Source organism: Gallus gallus, chromosome 4, assembly GCF_016699485.2.
Source record: "Gallus gallus isolate bGalGal1 chromosome 4, bGalGal1.mat.broiler.GRCg7b, whole genome shotgun sequence".
Lineage (NCBI taxonomy): Eukaryota > Metazoa > Chordata > Aves > Galliformes > Phasianidae > Gallus > Gallus gallus.
Window position 1 is genome coordinate 65,483,077 of NC_052535.1, and position 22,294 is coordinate 65,505,370.

A 22,294-nucleotide genomic window follows, 5' to 3' on the forward strand; every position below is an offset into this window, starting at 1 on the left:
CTTTTTGTTTCTTATCATCTAATAATTCCATTGATTTTCTGGGGCAGATTCTCAGCTTATGTCAGCACAGTTTCACATACAACCGGCCCATGCTGGATTACACCAAGCAAAAAGGTGAATGGCAGCGTTGGTTGGCAGTGTACTTGGGAAACCTTAAATGAGCATTCACAGTATTTCTCTAGAGCTGCAGGCGCACTCTGTAGCATGGCACTCACCAAGAAACAGCATAAACCTTTGGGAATACACAGGTTTGTTTGTAATACGCAGGACTGAGAAAAAAAAAGTATGAAATAAGAGAGATTTTACATACAAGATGCTATGACTCAAAGGCATATTTTGGCCAAAACGCTACGCTCTGATGAAACACAGGAAAGTACAGACTACAAGAAATCAGCTTTGATCAACAAATGTAGCGTAAGCACAGTTAGCACATAATTATGTCTCTGTCATTCTCCGATGCAAAGCCTTTGGGGTCCAGGAAAACTCTGGAAGAGTAAGGGCAGAAAATAAAACTAGCCATTTTCTCATGTTTCAAATGGTGCAGAAAGAAGTAACAGTCTATCCATTTTCACCGTGCTGATTTTTTTTAGTGTTCCTGAGCAGAGCTTGGATGGCAAACACTTAATAAAAGAGGGGGGGAAAGGAAGTCTCCTGCCCGTTTTCTCCTCATACGTATAAAACTAATTACTCTGCTTTAACAAGGGGAACTTTGTTCTCATAATTTCCAAGTTTCATTCCAGCCCCTGCAGCTAATCATGACCACGGTCGCTGATAATGAGTAGTAAATTGCTGGAGTGCTCCAAGCTTGATAGGTGCATTCCAGCCGGCATCGTGCAGCCGTGCTTCTCTATACGTTATTGTTCACAGATGGTAGCTGTCAGACCCTGTCAGCTTCATATACACATTCGGAGAGTCACATCCGCATTCCTGGAATTTATGGCTGCACAGCCCTCACCTTCTAAGGCCCTTAATTCAATAAAATGTCACCTCTCTTCAGTCTCACCTTGCTCTAAAATACTTTCACCCACTTACAGGCCTTCCATTTAGAAAAAAAAAACAACACTACTGAGTTATTACAATGTAAATATTTTAATAGAATAGAGGGGAAAAGCCTATCTAGCTATAAACAGTCCCATTATTATGTTAAGATGGATGGTCAAGAGCTAATGGAGCATTTGCTTTAAAAGTTTATTTAACTACAGGGAAAGTGGATATAGATTTGTACATACGTTGGCTGCCACATCGTTGGGTTGTTGGGTAAGAGTGTATAGAATGTGTGCAAGGGTTTCATTTGCCAAAGGGTTATTATTTAGTTCCACTTTGCCTAATATCCAAACCTTAAGCAAAATGAAAATATGTATTAGCGATTTCCATTTCATCCTAAAACCATTTATTTTTAGACAAAATTGCACTCTGAAGACAGAAGTCAGAACATTCTGTCAATAATAACAAGAACAGAAAAGGAAAAGAAATCTTCCTTTTACCCAGAATAGGTAGTGCAAATAAGTAAAGAAAGCAAATAGATCATAAGAAGTAAATTAAAATGCAGATTTCCTTTTATTTTTTCCAAAGATGTTCCTGGTAGTCCTGAGAGAGCTGATGCCTGCTGAATGTGCCCTCCTCTCCCACCCCTGCTGACACCTCCAGCCAGGCGACTGCTGGCTTAGGGAAGGAAAGCTGCAGAAGCACCTTTCCACAGCTTTTACACTTCTAAATTGGCTCCCAGCATGAATCAGACTGCAATGATCATTACTTGTACTGTGTCATCTCTTGGTCTGTGACCCCGTGCCTCCAGCCTCTGTAGAACCTTGCAGGGGAGAGAGACCAGAAAGAAAAGCTGATGTAAACTACAGTGAACATAGCAGATAGCAGAAAATAAAACATGGACATAAGTCTTCCTGTCCCACTGTGTCCCCAACAAATATGCCCTTTCCAAAAGGCGTGGATTAACTTCAGTTTCACCTCTTCTGCAAGCAAGGAGTACCTAAGCCAGTGACCCGGCACAGCGTCTCACCAGTAATGTAGAATATGCACTGGCTGTGCTGGAAATTAAGGAAGTTTCATGCCTTGAACTCACTGTACCAGCTTCTCCTCCAATACGTCGTTAAGGCTAAAGTCACCCACAAACAATGCAGAAGGACAGAGCGGGCCTTGGAGAAACACTGCATTGCACCCGCAGCCCTGATGAGAGAGCTGGGAGTAATCTGATAGGGATCACTCTGAAGGTGAGAGGCAATGCTGGAGTCTCCTCTCCCTTGTTAACCTTTGTAAAATAGCCCCAAAGCTCTCACCAGTGTCCTGGTGGGAACTGGTGCCAGTGCAGAGGTCGTACAGCACACCTTCTCAATCACTTTTAATGCTCTGTTACAAGCAGCACTGTGAACCCATTGTTGTGACAGAGGAAAGGCCTGGGAGACTGTAATTTGTCCAGCCTGGTGTGCTGGGGCCACAGCAGTGGTGATCTTGAGAACACCTTTCAGGGGGATTGCTGTAGAGGTTCCCACACAAGAGCATGTCCCACCAGGGTGAAGGTGCAGCCCGGTCAGAGGCTGGTTCTGGAGAATTTGGGGGAATAACCTTCTGAGAGCAGCATGTTCTGCCATCTTTCCTTCTCTCCTGCAAAAGTGCAGCCATCGAATTACTGCAAAATGCTTCCAATGGTACATTAGTACTAGCAGCAAGCAAGAAAAAATGGCCCAGGGATTCAACTTGAGCTATGATCTGAAATCAGTACATTCTAAAACAAAGTGTGGTAGAGCAAAGACACCTGGGAATGTGTAATGAAAAGAAGAAGGAAAAAAAAGCTTCTACTCCATTAGTAAAATATTAACAAGGTTAAGAATGCTTTCAAGGAGTTGATAGACTGTGAATTCTGAGGTTCGCTCTTTGCCATAGGTCTTCTGTCTAACTAGGCAATTTTTGTGCAGCCTGCCCCTATCTCAGAGGAGATAAACTCATTTGGGACTCCAGAGCCATTTAGATATCGCAGTAAAAGTGGCTGCCACAGGAGCTGCATTGTCTCAGGTTGGGAGTTGAGTCAGGAAAACCTCTTTAGTCAGGAAAGCTCTTCAAGTCACCCAGAGATACGGCCCTCTCACCGAGACACTTCCTCCATGCTCTGTTGCTTGTCTCTTTGGAGAGCAGAAACAGAGGGTGGTTTGAAAGCTACTCTGTTCGAGTTTATCTGTTTTAAAATTAATGGAAGGAGAAAAAAATGTAGGGTATAGGCTCTGGTTTAAAGAAGTCTGCTATGTATAGGATTTTGCTGTGCCAGAACAACACATCTATCTGTTCTGCACATTTTGACCTCGAGGAACAATGCAGAAATCTGTCTCAATTACCCACTGGACGAATGATGGCAATGGAGAGCCATTCCCTTCCCAGTGCTGGGGCCTCTGACCATGATGTGCAGTGTGACTGGCAGTGACAAGCAGCAGCTGGTGCTTCAGGGTCAGTTCACTGTTAACACCACTCTGGTGTTAATATATGACACACAATTACACCTCATCCTCAAAAGAAAGTGCTAGGAAGGAATATGATCCTTAAAAGGCCTGTTATTATTTTTTCCCAAATTTTCAAAAGGGGAAAGCTATTACTTCGGTCTTACATATGAGAACAGTTGCAGGCTATGGAGAGAAATGTCTCTCTAATAATTAGAAGATTGCCTGGATCCAGATTCGCATACTTGCCCTGATAATGCAGGATCTGAACCCAACCCAAGTGTTTAAAAGCCACTGAAATTTTCTCTTTTCCAAACACAAATCTAATCCACCCCAACTTTACGCACTGCTTGTTGCAAACAAAAAGTTGGCTTTTTGCTCCTGTTTATGTATCAGTTACAGCTTAACCAGGGACACAGAGGAGCCACTGTGCTGCCGTGGAGCCGCGGGGCATTCCGGCAGGTGCAGATCAGCCCTCTCACCGGCTCCATGCAGGTGGGAGCGCAGCCAACATGGGCTGGGGAGAGCTTGGGAAATACGACTGTGGGTTTCCCTGTCCCACAGTGCAAGGAGGATGGATAAGGTTGAGCAGTGAGAAGAAGACATGGAAGGGAACAAAACATTCAGATTTGGAGAGAAACAGCATTTAATGCAATTTCTACTCACCTTCTGTCCTCCGCCGACACGTTCCTAGGTGAGGAAGCCAAAGACGTCTTGACTAGTGGAATTTGCAGTATCAGCAAGATACTTCAGCACATACTTGTTTGGCTTCTCTGATCTTGACTATGTTATTAATGATGATTCAAGCACACAGAAGCTGGTCTTTAACGGTTGAATAAGGTACTCTAGGTGGACTGCCAGACGTATAACTTTACATACTTTTAACAAATGTATCTGTTAAATTGCTTGGTTCATAAAAAGGTACATGATTACAGGGAGATAAATGTAACGTTGCCTCCTCTAGGGAGCAGTGGGTCAGGAATTTCCAACACACAGTCAAAGCGAGGAGGAAATGCTTTGTTAACTGTGATAGAAGAATTTTCATAACAGCCCATGTGATTCAGCAGCAACTCTTCCATTAGTTCTAGTACTGCTGAGTTGAAGATCAGCCATTCTTCGTTGCTCTTTCTATAGATGAAGGATGGAAACTATTCCCTCTTCATCCCAGCCATCCTGGGCAGCTGGATGAGAGAGCTCACACTGTACTTGCACCAAGAACAAAAGGAACAGTTCCTTTCTTGAGTGTTGACACCCTGATACCACTGACAAACAGCAGTTTCAATTAGGCACGTGGAAAAGGTACAAGCAGTTTAGGCAACTTAACTGAATTGATCTGCTTATTGAAAATGGCCATGGGTACCCTGAGTTTGCACACAGCCAGCTGGGACAACAGATCACCAGGAGCACAAATGCGGATGATGCGTGCTTCACCCAACTAAGCAATCAATAAGATGGCTGCCCTCCATCTCTGCAATCTCTAGCAACGTGTGCACCCAGGTATTATTTCTGAAACGAATTGTAATTTGAACCCTGCCAAGCCAATTAGAATGTTAGCTGCAAGGTCACGAGCACCCTTAAAAATAGTGCAGATTGACTTATTTTCTGGTGACAAAAAGCCCCAGAGGTATTTTTTTTGGCGCCTCGCATTCAGTTATTTTCACCCTTCAGTGTTTTCATATCAACTGAAAATCATCTCAAGTGTTACAGTGTGACAGTGTTAAGTTCCCTGCTCTCATGCTGGAACAAGAAGGAAAGCTGGGTGATGTTCTTTCCACTTGCTAGAAGCTGAATATGTAGGAAAAAAAGAAAGAGTAGAGTAGGCCAGTACAGTATTGAATAGAGGTGGTGAAAGATTAAAGCTTACTGATTTCAAAACCCCTTTAAAAATAGTTTTGAGAACAAAAAGTTCTTGCTTTCCCCACTGTGCTGAGAGATTAAATGAGCACAAAGCGATGCATGGGCTGCCTGCCTCCATAATATGCGTACATACATTAAGAAATAAAATTGCCAGGCTCTGGCATAGATCTACAGGAATTCTAAAATGAGATTAATATGGTTATTATTAGCAACTATTTAGCAAATGTCTCAGCAATCAGAGTTTGGGTGGGTTTTTTTTTTCAGTTACAAAATACAGATAAAGAAGAAAAAGTCACCAGTCTTCCCTCCAATCCCACCTTGCCAACTCTGCATGCCTTCAGTGCTGACTATTAACCCTTTGCTATTTTTAAGGGTGGGTTTGAATCCCACACGGGCTCTGAGAACCTCGGTGTGACCCTGTGGTTGATTTTCTTCCCTTGTCCCTTCAGTTTGCATAAATCTGAGATTTCCAAGACTGAATCAATGGAGCTTAGTTTCCAGAAGGAAGTTTTATAGTAGTTGATGATACAGTTCAGTATTATTTTCCTTTTCAGCAGTATTTGCCTTTCAGCATTTTGTCCCGTGTTCTGTTTTTCTCCTTTCAAGCCAGGTCGTGATTTCACTTGATGTAATTTGAATAAAGCAAAGTCTCTCCACTATCCCCAGTATCCTGGATGTGATACACAAATATTTCCTTCCCAAGACCAAAAGCCTTTCTGTTACAATTTTTCAGGTTTCAAAACCTTACATAAAACATTTTTTTTTCTTGAATTTCATTCTTCCTGGGACTTAAGGAAGCTCTTTTCGTGTTGCTTTGAATCAAGGCAAACCTACTACACATTATCATCTAATAAGCAGTATTTCCGTTACTGTAGGCAGAAAATCTAACAAGATGCTTTGAATAAATGGGGCAGAAGTAAACCTCAAAGAAAATAGCACTTTCCTCTTTGGGCAGTTGAAATGTTTGGCTGTTGTACAGAGGTAATGGATTACACAGGAAAGAATTCATTTTCTCCATGCAGCAAAATCCATTATTTATAGGTGTGTGATGATAAGGAGGCTTATCTAACACTAATTCCAGCTGCTCAAAACTGTTGCAGAAGATCATAATTACCGTTGCTATAAATTCATTAACGCAATAAATCTTGCACTGCCATTGAATGCCCAACACAGCAGGGAATCTGATCCCTTAGGACAAAACAGGCTTCGTAACCCCCTTCACAATTAAGTCTAACCAGGTTGGCTTGCTTATGGCAAGAAGTGTAAATGCAGTTTCACCATATTCCCCATAAGCTTATTTATGATGCTTCTCTGTGCTACCTCAACAAGGGCTGATTCTATATGAATTACTGTGGACTCTTTACACTGCTCTGATCACATTCCTTCAGAATCATTCACAGATACGTAGGTCAAGGAGAGAACAGAAAACAAACTCCTAAGTGAGGGTCCTGTACCCTGTCCTGCCTGCAGCTGGCTGAATGCATATTTCCATTGGAAGGCAAAGTGTAAGGGAGCTCCATCCACTTCCACCACCTTCCTCCTCACCACTGGCTATTTCCTGAAGTCACAGTGCCCCTGGGCTGCCTGGGATCTCTATTTTCAACCAGTCTCACGCTTCTGCTGTCTTCATCCTGATCAGCCTTGTGCAGCCTCCCTTCCCCAGCACAGATTGCAGAGCTCTGGTTGGGAAGCTCTAGCTCTAGACCTCACCTGCCGCTGACTGACTCAACAAGGACAGAAACCACAGCCAGTAAAACCAGTTGCATTTGGCAACTCAGAGGCATTCGTGTTCAACTGGAGAACTGCTTTTCTAACAACGAGAGGTGAAATTACCTTATGGGTGTTTTGCTTTTGTTTTTCAGCCAAATTAACAGCAATTACATAAATGAATTCATTTTCTGCACAAGTCGCCTGCAAACAAATTTAGAGAGGAAAAATGATGCAATATGGAAACATCAAATGGAGCTTTCAAAGCAACTTTACTGGGTTGCTATGTAAACTGCTTTATCAAGTGGCTTATGTTGCAGACATCTTTTCAGTAGGTTATGACTGTGAACAAACTGTACATCAGCCTCCTAAATTGTTCATCTGCAGACACTGATAACCAATGCCTGGTATTGAATACCCCGCCTCTTGCGGAGTTAGCAATTGGAAATGCAAGGTGTGTGAAATGCTTCTGGTTCAGATAGGTACATGCCATCAGACAGGAAGGACAAGTTTAGTTTCAGTGGAGACTAGATATACTGAGCTTTGCGACATCACTGACATCTTCAGTGTGGCCAATCAAAACGATTTTACTGATCCAAAGTTGCTCTGTCACCTGGACTGATGAAGGAACATCAGTGATTTTGACTTTAGTATTCAGCAGCAGCCAAAATTTGCTTTGTTGACATCAACATTGAACTCTAATTCAAAAAGACTAAAAAGAAACCAATTCAGAGTACTCTTGAAAAACCCTACCCTAAAAATCCTTCCTTTAAATTACTTAAATTATGCAGTTTACAGAAGCTACCATGAGAAATTCTGCCAGAGTGGATCTGCAGTGCAGCTGAGAATACAAGCAAACAGATGATCCATATAATACTCTTACTTGAAGCTTTGAAATCTGGCAACTAAAAATAATGTTTTGAAAGAAAACCAATTCCTCTCCATCTCCTTTCCAGTACATGAAATATTCGACTCTAATTTACTTTTCCACAAGGAAATGGCAACAGCATTTTGCAAGTTGCATTCTGTGCAGAAACCTCTCAAGCTTTCCAACTTGTACTCATATCCCAAGGTAATAAAAATACATGTAAACTATTCAGAAGCCCATCAGAATAAAAACCAGAGGTATTTAAATCACGTGCTATTTCAGAGTCCAAGATGTTGATGTCAGATTATAAGGGACTTTTTCTTTCTGCTGCTGTCACGCAGACATACACAAAATGTCAGAAAGATATAAAAATAACCTTCTTCCAGACCATCTGATGAGACTGAACGTGTTCAAGTCTGTGGGGCCAGACCACACGCATCCCAGGGTCCTGAAGGAACCAAGTGAGGCAGTTGCCAAGCCTTGCTCACTCATATTCACAACGCTGTGGCTGTCAGGTGAAGTCCCCACTGACTATAAAAAGGGAAACATCACTCCCATTTTTAAGAAAGGTAGAAGGGAAGACCTGGGGAACTACCGGCCAGGGAGCCTCACCTCTGTGCATTGGAGATCAGGGAATGGATCCTCCTGGAAGCTGCGTTAAGGCACATATGAGATGAGGAGGTGATCCAAGCCAGGCACCTGACTGAAGTAGGTCTGCTCTGTGCTCTTGGTCTGACCTGGAGAATGACGTTAGGAAATCACTAAGGAAAAAGAAAGCATGCCACAAATTTATCATAAAACATTGAGAACGCGAGTATTTTTATTTATGATATTTGAAAGCAGCTGACAGTTTTCCTTTTTGGTTTGAATGATGACTATTAATTGATTACTTCATCGGTTGTCAGATAAGTGCTCTCTCCGCATGTCAAGTTATTGGTATGGTTTTGGATATGAAATCAAATGGTAAAGAAAAAGTGTATATATACCCTCTGAAATGCCCCATGCATCTCAAACTACTTCACAATACCTTGAGTTACAGTGCTGCTGTCACTTTAAGAACTGCAGACACAGCATTTGCTACATAGTGAGTAATGGCTGCCATGTAACTTTACATGGAAGAAGTTATGGAGTACTACCATTTTTAAGACATATTTTTAAGACAATTGTTAGAGTTGTTGCATATTTTATTAAAAGATGTAATTCCATGTAAACCTTAGCATGACAGAAAGGCTGCTCTCAGCTCTCACTGACTTCAGACCTACCAATTAGGAGCTGAAAGGACTGCTCAAATCAAGGTAACTTCAAAACTTCCAAAATTGAGGATTCAAACTGAGCTGCTCTTAGGCAGGAGGTCACTGGGATCTGTAAACCAGCACAGTGGGTGACAAGCATGCTAGTGCAAAGGCAGGACCAGGTCTCCAGGTGGTGTAAATCAGCATGAAACTCAATGAAAGTGCACTATTAATTTAGCAGAGTAAGGACAGGTCCCACCACTCATCTACAAAACCTGGTTATCTTTCTGAGGTTGCTGTTCACAGTACTAATGTTCAGATCTTGTTCAGCACCGTGTCACGAGCTTACGGTTTGACTTGTAGTTTATCTTTGGGTTTTTTTTCTTGAAGACTTATAATCTTTACCTTTCTGGATAAGTGATCTGCTCTTCCATCACAGCCTCTGCAGTATAATCTTGAATATCAGTGAATTATTGCTATTTCATCACTCTGTTTTTATCCTGAGTAACCATACTAATACTGAGTCTACCTTACCAAGTCTTTGCTTACAGTAGGAGGGATTTTGCTCCTCCCTCCCTGAATCTGGAGGTTCAGGGACACAAAGGACGTGGGAAGACTGAGGCAAAGAACTTGTAGAGTACCTCAGCCTTCTCTGTGCCCATTGTTGCCATTTCCCTCTTCCCATTTATCAGAGGGGGAAATGAGAAACTAGTATCTTAAATCTGGATGAGTAGGAGAGAACACATTACCGCTGGAAACAAACTGCATCCTTCTGTGTACTTTACTTGGCTTTATTCCCTTCCAGTTACTTTCCTAACAAAGTATGTTGGGTGCATTTCATGATTACACTTAAAAAGAATGAAGGGATGAATCTAATAGCATTCAGTACTAAGATCCTGGGGACGCTATAGTGAGCAATCTTTTCAAGTAGCTTGTGGAGAAAATGCAGAGAAATTATTCCAGAGAGCTCCTATTTATTTTCTTTCACTTTCCAAACTGCATGAGATAACATTCTATTTTTAAGGGACAGATCGTGACATAACCAAATGGAAGCTGAGATTTCATCCTCCTACATCAGTCGTAATAAGACTCAGTGGCAGAAGCACTAATAAAACCTAAGCCAAATTCCCTTCTACAACTTCATCTTCAAGTTCACCTTCACTTCTGAGGAGAAGGACTGAAAAACACTCTGACTCATAGGCCACATACCACCTCTGCTTTGGTGTGCAATAAACCACTGAGAAGGAAATAACAAATGACCTTGCCTGCTCCCATGAGACTAACTAAGGATCTGCATCACCTGCTGTCTCCAAGGCCAGGGAGTGCTAAAAGCTGGAACTCCCCACATTTATTTATCCCTTGGTTTTGGGCACACTTATCTTCCAGGGATTTTAGCTACTTCCAATTACTCCTGCTCAATAGTTTAATTAGGATTACTTACGTTAAAATGCACATTCTGGATTACATCAGCTTAGTGCCTTAGAGTAAACATACATACAATACAATCTGAAGATGATAAATCATTATTCCAAGCTTCTACACTTGAGCCTGAAAGAGTATTAACGCCCTCAGTGCACTAAGTCAAGACCATAGAACTCAAACATCAAACCATGTGAGGAAATCTCTGATCTTTACATCAAAGTGCACCAAACAGCAAAGACCCTCTTTGCAGCAGTGAACGTCAGTGAAGGTCATGCAGTTTTCAACTTTGCTTAGATACACAAAAGCACTGATGTGTTGAAGAATCTAATGTTAGTTCCATCTGAAACCGAATGTAAAAGGCATTGAGAAAGCACAAATCTGATACCTAATGACCACTACAGCTTTGCAGGAAACGCCTCCCTGCATTAATCCAAACTAATGCATGGGTTGCACACTCATCGCTCCTTAGGTACAAGTGCATTCATACAGTATCTTCACCCTACTGGTATCTTGCTGGTTTTCTTACCATAAAATGTCAGGGTTAGCCAGACCTTGAGTTTTCCAGCTGCAGAATCACAAATCCACTAGCCTAAAGAATATAACTGCCTGCATTACAAGACATTAATGGACTACAGTTGATGCTAGCTACCTCTGAAAGAAAACCCTGACTAAAATTCCTTTCCAAGTGAGTCCCAATAAATGTTTGGACTACCTGCTCACATTCCAAGCAAGTCCTCTAAAAGCTTAAAATAGAGGGAGAAAATGGAAAAATAACAAAACAAAAAACCAACCCACACGACCTACCACTAAATCAGCAGAGATGTTGATTTCCAGGAAAAAGCTCTTATTCTCTATTCTCCTCTAAGAATAGAATCTTCCATCATCTCCTCTTCAGAACAAGGTGCTCCACAGATTCCTTTAGGCTTACCTTTATCCCTTTTCCTTGGCCTTTTATATAAAAGAACCCCCCTAGCTAAGATCATTTTTAAACAGACTCTTTAGAAAGGTTTCTCCACTGTACGAGGTTATTCCCTAAGCATCTTATATAATTCATCTTCTCTCTATGCCTCCTTTGATCAAGGATAAAACTCAGTCATAATAATGTACTGAAAGGAACTGAGGTAGGAAATTGTGCTTTTCGACTGTCTGCTAAAACATAAAATAGACACAAAAATATACTCCTTCTCCTGCCCAACCATCTTCCTGAACAGAACTGACACTACTGCAGATCTAGACAACAAAATGTTGAAGCATCATCCTTAGATATGCAATCAACCAGAGCTCACAAGAAATGTACACATTAAAATCTACCTAGTAGCTCTCATTCATTTTTATGCCACCCCAGCTTTCCTTGCAATCCTTATTGCACAAAACATTCGCACAGAAACCTATAAAATGAGTCTGTCTTGATGTCATTTAGCTGGAAATAAGACTAGTTAATACTAATCTTTAATAGTGCAAACCACTCATGGTCCTTTGAGCATTCTCCAACAAAGGATTGCAGGACATGCAAAAGCACACTATGAAGAGCAGTGATGCCTCAGAAATAGGTCTCTGAAGAAGTCAGCAAGTAATCACAGATCTTGGCCCAAAAGAACAGGCCTCGTTTTCAAAGTTCTCAAGTAGGTCCTCCAAGGGCACTTCTCTCAGTGCAGAAAGAAGAGGAACAAGTGCCTAGTTGCCAAAAGTCAGTTTCTAGAAGTGAAAACATTTCAGAGCTTACACTTAAGGTAAATCTGACAGGCTTGAAATTATAAATCTCCAAATATTTGCCCCATCCAGCAGATATTTAAGTGAAGAACCTGAAACATACTTCCTGGCTAGATGGAATTTTAATCTGACCAAGGTTATTTACGTTTGGCCCTAACCCTGCAATAATACAGTGCACCAATTCAGCAGTAGGGATTGCCTAACAGCCAATTTGAACTACTTTTATTCTTGCTTATGCCTTCTATAGAAGCATCAGCTAGTAATAGAATACACAAATGACAATTTCAAACTTCACATGGAAACTTGAATTTTTGACCTAGGAGATGCAGCATTTCAACTGCTCAAGAACATTGTTCCTGCTCTTCACAGCCCTTCATAACAGCTCTTTACAAGGAAGAAAAATATCTTGTTGTATTTTAAATAGCAGTCTTCAAGGATCCCTTTATCTATTATGTCTTTGGCAAGTTTGAGAACATCTATTGACTAACTGGACAATATGCAAATTACCATAGCCTAATTAAGTAATTCAGAAGTGGGCCCACTGACTTCAAAATAAAGTGATTTCAAAGTAAAGGAATTTAGCATTCTGAACTTCTGAATACCTTTGAAATAGGAAGCACCTAGTGAGAGAACTTCACAACACAAGCTTCTGGTATTACCTTTATTTCAATCAATCCACATAGAAATAAATTGCCACAGCTTTTAAGAAACTTCTGTTGAACCAATGGCTAGATTGTTTAAGCGTGATCATTGAAGATGTAATCATCTGAGTCACTGTTTCAATTCAAGCCAAAAACATCACTCAGTTGTCCTATGTAATCTTATGTGAAGTCAATAATCATCCACTCAACAGATCAGCTCTGATGCCTTGCACATCCCTTGCTGGTTTCCTCTCTGTAAAAGAAAAGCTTTATTTAATTTGCAGTCAGCATCAAATACCTGAATGAAGTTAAGTGGCCTAAGATTGAACTATATGAAGAAGCTACATGACATTAACCTTAAATCAAAGGCATTTCTCAATAAGTATTACATTTCTACAGGACAGGATTTTCCTTGCCCATACCATTTATACACATTCCAGTTCAGGGCAAGTCTAGGAAGAAAAAACAGGTCCACTTTCCCAGATGTTATTTAATTTAGTTTGGCTGATCTACATAAAATCAGTTTTAAAAATTCTAGATTTCCACAGAGGTTTCCAGTAGTCCAAACTGGTTTCAAGAGATTTTTTGTTTGTTTGTTTATTTAACTTTCAGGTAAGCAATAATTTAAGCTGCTTAGCTAGAGACAACACAACCCCATCCACTCAGGTCTGATAAGCCTTTTTATACTACATACCCGGAGACTTATCAATTCACAAGGAACTCTTGTGACTCCACATTGTTTATTGCCATCTCACAAAGCATATTCTAGGTGGTCAAGGAGTACCAACACACTTGAGGACTCTGAAAACTGGAAAAGATTAATGTGAAACAGAATTAGATAACACGATCATCAGATGACTTCTCAAATTCTAGAAGCTTCTTTGAATGCAATAAATAACTTTCTGAAACTCATGAAAGTGGTTTTATGGTTTCATTAACATGTTCCTCTCAGCGTGATCCAAAGAAGAGTTTCAGCCTCACCTCTGGGTTTGAGAGAGAACTGTTATACCCCTCCGTACTGGCCACTTAAGACACTGACAGACTTAAGAGGGCAAAGCTAAAAAGGGGAGTAGATCATACTAACTTGTTTTTAAGATTATTTGCATTTACCATTTACTCAAACTAGATAACGTACTCGAAACTCATGAATTACCAAAAAGAATGACTTAAAATGGCCAATAAATCATCATACTAGGAAGCACTTACCTTCTTAATAGAAGGTATTATTCATTCCTAAGGAATCCTGAGAACTGCTTTCAATTTAGGTGTGATCATCCATTTCCAGGCTGCTCCAATCATGAAACTGCTAAGTGACCCCTAAACAGCACAAATTATTACAGTGTAAGTTTTCAGAAGTCACTTATGAACTTCATCATCAAATATCTAGAGCAAGGTGTAGACGGTTTAATCAGATGGATGAGAATATCCTTTCCTAATATGGCCATTTAAGCTAAATAGGACATATCTTCTTAATATCTCTGAATACGCTGCTAAACAGGAAGCCTACATTACTTCTAGTGCCACTACCCCGAAGTTGGGAGTTCCCAGCTTTATGAGAAGCCTTAACTGGCTAATTTGTTTCCACCGTGTACCTACTTGCTATACCTTGCAACAAATTACAGGCAGAGGAACGACTGGGAGGCACCAAAAGCTACAGTAGCAGACAGAAGAGCAGGCCGGGCCTACGGAAAACTACTGCAGAGGCAAAGCAACGACGCTCAGCGCACGACCTGCGAGACTCGAAGGGAACAGAGGAAGGCTCACGCTGAGCCGGCACGCCCCTTACCTGCCGGCATCAGCACACGCGGCTCCAGCCCCAGCATGCCCACGGCAGCGGCCGCCCGGGGCGGGGAGCAACCAGCCGGGCACCCGGCGGGCAGAGCCACGGAAGGCATCGGGAGGCCGTGCGGGGACCTCGGGGCGGGTTCAGCCCAGGGTTGGAGCTGCGGAAGGAGAGAGAAGTCAGCGTGGGAGGTGAGGGAAGGAGCCGGGGACGAAGGGAGGGGACGCTTGTGCCTCACGACAGGATGCAGGGCGGAGGGGCGGCTCCGCACTGGGTTTATGTGAGGAAGGCGCTCTATCCCCCTGTGTTGACTCCTCGGGGCACTGTCAGGCTCCGAGAGGGCAAATGTGAAGGGAAGATGCAACGTAGGCCCCCGCCCCGCCCTTCGCCCACCGGCACGAGCCTCCCCCAGCCCTTCACACCACCCGCCCCTCATGTGAGAGGAACGTCGGGCGGACGCCTTACCGCCTCACCGCCGAGCGGCGGGGAAAGAGGGCAGGCGGTGCCTCCGCGGCCTTTATATAGCGCCCGCTGCTCCCGCGAGATCCGCGCGCTCCCGACGCCGCTGGAACGGCCGGGGAGGGGGAGCCAGCGGGATGGGTGCCGCCGCCTATTGGTCGAGCAGGAGCACGTGACTGGAGGCGGCATTCCGCCTCTCACCTGACGGGCAGCGGGGTGTGCGTGCGGGTCTTGGGGCCGCTGCAGCTGGGGGAGGGCCTCAGGCTCCTCAGTCAGGAGGGCCTGCGGGGCTTCTGTTGGGACATGGCTGCTCAGCTCTACCCAGATGACAGCTGCACGGGTCCGGAGGTCTTTAATGTGCAGACATTCGGTGTGAAGTATCAGCTGCATAGAGGTTTTGAGGAGCTAAATACGGCTGATCTCTGTCTTAACTCCCATCTAAGCCCTTCTTTAGGGGACTTAGGATTTGTGTGTAAGGCTGGCGAGGCAAGCCCCAAGGCTGTGCTAATACCCTGCTGACGCCCAGCAGGTGAGCACGCCTGGGCAGCAGGCACAGGGCCAGCCGGGCCGACACACTGCAGGTTACACACAGCACATGCCACCAACCTGAGATGCACTGCCTGACCCAGGAGGTGTTAGGGTGGGTACCAGCGGGGTAACATCAACAGTAAATTAGGAGTTTGTAGCTCACAGACCTGTTGTGCAGAACAGCTGGGAGGTGGGAGCCGTGACACCTTGGCTCCTATGGAGTTTTGAGTTCAGCAGCAATCCCTGCTTTGCACAGGGATGGGTATACTGCTGATAATTCCTGGCTTCCTGTCTCAGTGAAAAACAGCACCTCTTTGCTTGTGCTGAGTTGCCACCCAAACAGCACCTACCTGTAAGTGTGTGGAAATAAAACCACCATTTGGCCCACCTTTCCTGGGAGCTTTCTAGTGTTTGCATTTAAATTACAGTCAACCAGACTAAACTAGTTGGTTTGAGTCACGCTAAAACAAACCAGAAGCAGACACATAGTTACAACCAAGGGATAGTTAGAGAAGTTTTATTACCACTTGTAGTTACTTGTCTGAAGCTTGATACTTGCTTAAAACATTGTTGCAGGTGTAATCCTTTTGTGACAGTATGCCTATTACCACCATATCAGGATTCAAAAGCAGCCTCATGACTGCTGGTAAGCCACTCTGCTTATGAATTTGCAGATGCACCCAGCTTCAGGTGATTTCACACGAGGTTCTGCACAATAACTATATTTCTCTGGTAGAGAAGAGAAGTAAGCTGGATCAGTCTGTTCGTGTAATTTAGTCAACAGCGTGAAGAGGTATTCAGCCTTTACATTTTTACCATCCATGAGTGTTACCATGGAAGCTTGACTAGTGAACACAAAAGTACTAGGGAAGTGGGGGGACAGAAATGCTTAAGGAGAGCTGTTTCAAGACCTGTACTTAAGATTCAAGTACTTATGTGCTGCTTTTGATCCACAGTGATTACCTCCTGATAAAGCTGAGCCACTTCACACTGTCAGGGGTTAGCAAGCCGGTTGAGCACATGCCCAGGAAAAACTCATCAAGTCCCTAGCTGATCATGGCAGTGGTCCATCTTCTCTGTTAACACCAGGGCACCTCTGACTTAGGCAGTCATTGTGAAGAATATTTAGAGGTCTGTGTTTTGGTCTTACCTAATGACAACTGGTTGTCTTGGTTATTTTGTGCACTTAGTGTTGATTTTTTTTAAGCAGTCTATGGTGATCTGAATTCAGCTGTTCAGATCCTGCATATTGGTGCTTTAGTCATCAAGGTCCCTCCTTGTAGGATGCACAAATTTCTCTAAGTCATTGGTTTGATACCTTTCTAAGTGCACAGAATGTCATTTGTTCAAAAACATCACTCTGAGTTCATCAAAATGCACAGTTATTCTTAATGTATCTATTCAATTTCACTTCTTTTCTCCACACAGATATGAAGGAAAATCAGGCAAGTAAAATCTTGATGTAGCTGTCAGTCTTGGCTGATGGATGTCAGTATCCATCTGCATGACATAACTGGCAGAATTGGAACCTTACCAAGCAGCCTTCTATTTTATTATTATTATTATTATTTATTTTAATCTATATGCCCAATGCAATAAGACTGTGTCTTAATTAAATCTGTGGAGTGCTAATTCGTTAAAAATGCAATTTGATTAATTTATGCAGCCATTTACATAAAATTAAAAGGCCCTTTTAGATTCATGCCCAAAACAGACTAAATACAGCTTACAGCCTATCTACTAGCAAAATATCCTTTGTGTTTTGTTCTCTGTGTGTATGTTAGATAAAATTAGAGCCTGTAGAATAGAATAAAAACAATAAATGAAATCCTTGGAGGAGTACAAACCAGATTTGTTATTTCTGAAGGTTTCTTCTGTTTTTCCTCAGTGGGTCTTTTCTGAAGAGTGGCAAATTACTTCCATGGCTATGAAGTTTGGTCGTCTCAACAATACACAACGGTTAGAACTCAAATGGTGCTTTTTTTTCAGCTGAAAGCACAGTTGGTATAGGTAAGAAACATGCCGGTGAATTTGGTGATTTACACTATAAAGAGGCCACACTGCATACATCTATCTTACAGAAATAGGTGGGAGTATTTTCTATTGAATAGTGTGACAGGGAAGGTTAACATTTGGTAAAATCAATGAAGCAATGGCCCGATATGCAGAAGTTCTCTTACTGTATTGTTCAGAGCTCCTTGCACAGTTTTTGAGAGGTAATTAAGCTGAAGAAGGAAGCAGGAGTAAGATGTTATGAGATAATCACACCTCTAGGCTACCATTGAGCATCAAACTGACCGTAAAGGCCTAAACAGCCAGACTGTAGAACAAATTGTTTAATGGTTGTTGCCACAGAACTACTAACTGCTTCTATCTGCTCTGTCAGCTTCTGCTGTATTTTCATCTATCTTTTGCTGACATTGTGCTTTCAAACCTGACATGTAATGGGAAAAAAAATGGAGTCAGGTGCTGTAAATGTATCTGATTTACTTCTGAAAAACAGCAATTTCTGAGGAAAAAGAAAACAAAAAGGAAAAGATAGTACTCCCACTCTGCCAGCCAGTATAATGTTAATATTAGTACATGTAGGCTAGATTCATAGATGAATGTAATGCAGACTTACATTTTCTCTGCCTGAAGTTTGGTAGACGACAACTGAATTTGCTAATATTCTAAAAATACAAGATTATAATAATATAAACTTTAAAAAATTACAGAATTGGAGAAAAAAAGTGGGTAGAAGCTGCTGTAAAGCTGATACCATCTTGGAGAAGGAAGCTGGGGCTTTTATTGGACTAAGGGACCCTCAGAGACCCCTCCACGTTTGTTTTCCATGGTCTGCCATGAACTTTTTATAGACCACGACACACTTCTATCATTAGAACTCCGGAAGTCAATAGAATGTCTCCTGTGGACCTGTTAGGAAGTTCAGCCCATGGGCTGCAAGCTGGCATTTGGCACTGTACTAAAGCTCCCAATCTGTTCTACAATGGGAGCCAAGCTTCATGGAAAATATCTGTTGTTAACTTTAGAAAGGGATTATCATGGGATTTTCTACTCCGTCCTCTCTTTTCGTTGGATATAGCATTGGAAAGTAGAATTGTTCAGCTTTGCAGCAGTCCCCACATAGGTGAATTCCTACTACTGTGACAGCCCAAAGAGCTGATCTTTCTCACTGAAGTTAATGATGAGTCGTACTAAAAGCTGAAGGCATTTTGTAGCCCAAATAAGGTCAAATAGTGTTGGCCTAGTGTTTATACAACGTGTGACTGTCTTACCTTGCAGAAAAATGGAATGCCAATCATATTTGTATCTCAAGAATAAAAATTCAAAGCTGTGGGAACAAGTGTCACTGAAGTTTCCTTCTTCTCAACAGAAATCAACTTAAAAAACAGTAGTCTCAGTAATCCAAGTGGTTTGTTATGTATGTGCCCTTAGTGCTCATGCTTCTATCAGCATTCTTGTTCATGCTTTTAAATCTACAGTGATCATTTTCATAGAACAAATGTTGTGATACGTGAAGGATCATAAAGCGTTTCTAAAATTCAAACCATACTGATGGTAGTGCTTCTATTTCCTGGAAATTGAACCCAAATTCGATTATTCTGAAGACTTTTTCAGCAAAACTGATGGATGGTCACCCATTTCTGGACTCATTCCTGGGACTGCTTATTACAACAAAAATTTAAAGGAACCGTCAGTGCAAATTTCTCATTTCTGGAAAGGAAATGGAATGTTTTCTCTTAACACAGTGAGCTGGTATTAGCTTTGCTACCAGCTATGCTGTGTACGTTTGGATAACTCACACAAAGTTTCTGCTGCCTGTTTTCTCTGTAAAATAGGCTGATATTAACTCGTCTCCCGGTAATTTGACAGCTCTGAGTGAATGTTTGCAAAGTAGTCTGAGACCTTCAGGTGGAAACCATTAGGAAAGTCACAGCCTCAGCCAGCCAAAGGGGATATCTGCAATAGGTACTTATTTTATAAAGTGAAATAAAAATGTTGGAATGTATAACCAGATAAGAAAAAGACTGATCTAGAAGTAAACGCAGGAGGAGAAAGACTGCTCTAAAAGCAAATGCAGGAGACGTTTTCTGACCTTTCAACAGAAATTATGTAAGCGCTCTCAGGTTATAAATAGCCCCTTGTTTTCCTTCTCTTTGTTTAGCACTCAGAAGTAACACTGGGTTAGTTGTTTGTCATGAAGAGATAGGGCAATGCTTTGGAGTGGGAACAATTGCTCACTGTTCTTTATTTACACAGATCCTATAGTGTTTGCAGCTAGATTTTGTTGCTTTTCTTAGCAGTTTTTTATCTTCAAAAAGCTACAGAAATAAACTTTTTAGTTCTAAAAAGGACAACGCCAAAGGAAAACCAAAGCACTCATCAACTCACTTCAAGAGGGAAAGTTTCTTCTTGTCTGGCCTGATCTGTGGTTTAAGAGCAAATAAGTCAGTGCTAAATGATCATTAAAGATGCACATTCCTTATTCTTATCATGAATCTTCTGAAGTAAAGCAAAACTAGTAATAATAATAAAAAAGCATCCACCGTTAACCAAAAGGTACTAAATGCTTCATAGAGCAGTGTGTGTATACATGTGTATGTGTGTCTGCATGTATGTCCATATTTCAAAATAAGCATATCTTCCACAATGCCCAATTCCTTTAACGACGACAAAGAGCTTACTGAGTAGCAACTGATTTATTTGGCAACACCAACACGTAACAAACAGAAACTGCCTGGAACCTTACTCTGAAATCAGGGAATGGGGATCAGCAAGAAAGCAAAGCTATGAAAATACCTCCTACCCTTGTCTTATTTCTTTTGAACTTCTACCTCGTATTTCTTTGGGTTTTGTGACCCTAACGTTACTATGTATGTCAATGACTTTGTTGGCATATTTTGTTTCATTAGAAATTGTAATCACCTATCAAAATGGTTTATTTGCTCCATCAGTTTTCACTGAGAACAAGCATGATACCCTGCAGTCAATCAAAATAAATACTGTGCAGCAAAGAGTATAATCATAGAATCGTAGGATCACCAAGGTTGGAAAAGACCCACAGGATCAGCCAGCCCAACCATCCACCCATCACCATTGGCTCTCATTAAACCGTGTCCTTCAACACAACGTCCAAACGTTCCTTGAACACCTCCAGGGTCGGTGACTCCACCACCTCCCTGGGCAGCCCATTCCAGTGCCTGACCACCCTTTCAGAGAAGCAGTATTTCCTAACGTCCAGCATGAACCTCCCCTGGCGCAGCTTGAAGCCATTCCCTCTAGTCCTATCACTAGTCACATGAGAGAAGAGGCTGACCCTCAGCTCACTACAACCTCCCTTCAGGTAGTTATAGAGAGCAATAAGGTCTCCCCTGAGCCTCCTCTTCTCAGAACTGGGCTTTCTGAATTAAAGGATTTTGGGCTTAAAAACCAGCTACAGTGCAGTACTGTCAGTCTCTGTGGGCTACTTTGAAATGCATTGAAGATGGAGTCAGGCCTCAATTGCCTCAGGGACTGCAGCAGGGGGTGGCCAGCTAGTCATGAAATGACACCTCGGCTGAGCTCCCATTTCCTTTGGTTTGTTCAACAAGATCTTTAATATTCTTTTAATATTACTTTTAATCCAGACCCTAGGGATTAAGCAAATTAATACTTGGAGTGAGTCAAATTGACATATAGTGCAAGATGATTGACTTAATAAAGTTACACCGAAGATGATTTTTTTTTCTGTATTATTTCATTTGATGATTCTTTTACATAGTGACCTGTGAGTCTGTGAGGCAGTTTAGTGGCTCTGCTGACTTCAGTCTGTAACATCCAAAAGTGTCCATGAGGGATGCTGGAAGTACAGCTTCTTCCATACTGTATTTCAAACATCTCCACAGTGATTTGAAGCAATTAATTCCAGTCATGGAGGAAAGAAAGTTCTGCCTCTGTGACAGCTCTAGTTGGAGTTTCTGTGCTGAAACAGCCAACAGGATGCCAAGTAATGCCAGCTTTGGTGCCATTTTAATATATAATATATAATGGTGCCCATTATAAAGTGGGCATTTGTCCACCGGGAGCTGGGTTGCAGCCAGCTGTCTTAGCAGCATTCGTGAGGTGGGATGCATCTTTCAGCTGCTGCTGCTGCCAGATTATTTAATAATAATCATGGACCTTCTCTTCAAATTCAGGCTCTCAGAAAATGTACCCATTTCAGAATGTTTCCTGTAAGTAATGCCTGTGGAGCCAGGCTGTGCAAGGCTGAAATTCTTACCTTACAGCAGCGTGAACAGGAAAGCGTAGCCAAGCATGAGCTGCCGTGTTTCCAGGTGCTTACCAGAACGTTACCAGCTTCCTCTCTTAAGGATCTCTTATGTGTAGGGAAAGAACAACACGGGGGCTTGAAGTTTCTGCTGGTAACAGCGATACTTGCTAAGGAAAGGGATGCTGAGGCCTTATCCTAAGTGAGCTCCATCCTTGCTTCTCCATGAGATTTGCTGCATGGCCACAAGATAACATCACTGTGCCTCACCACAAGCGCAAATTTAAGGCACTCCTACCTTTTAATGCCCTCACGCCCTGGAGGATGGCACGGGCCTCCATTTATTGCGGTGTCTGAAGATGAACTGAGCTTACTGCATTGGCAGTGTTGTGTAAAC

The 22,294-nt window shown here is 42.1% G+C and overlaps 2 long non-coding RNA genes and 1 other non-coding gene across 3 annotated transcripts; 1 reads left to right on the forward strand and 2 right to left on the reverse strand.

Annotated features, from left to right (window-relative positions):
• Positions 1–1,537: 1,537 nt before the first annotated feature.
• LOC422757 lies at positions 1,538–15,154 on the reverse strand. Its single transcript, XR_001466332.4, has 6 exons — positions 15,126–15,154; positions 14,664–14,820; positions 14,084–14,194; positions 13,572–13,685; positions 4,107–13,130; positions 1,538–2,616 (listed from the first exon to the last, which is right to left on the reverse strand). It is a non-coding gene; the product is annotated as an uncharacterized LOC422757 (long non-coding RNA).
• On the reverse strand, positions 13,815–13,932 carry LOC112532459. Its single transcript, XR_003075191.1, has one exon. It is a non-coding gene; the product is annotated as a small nucleolar RNA SNORA26 (small nucleolar RNA).
• Positions 14,342–19,080, forward strand: LOC124418372. Its single transcript, XR_006939278.1, has 3 exons — positions 14,342–14,851; positions 17,536–17,657; positions 18,365–19,080. It is a non-coding gene; the product is annotated as an uncharacterized LOC124418372 (long non-coding RNA).
• Positions 19,081–22,294: the final 3,214 nt, after the last annotated feature.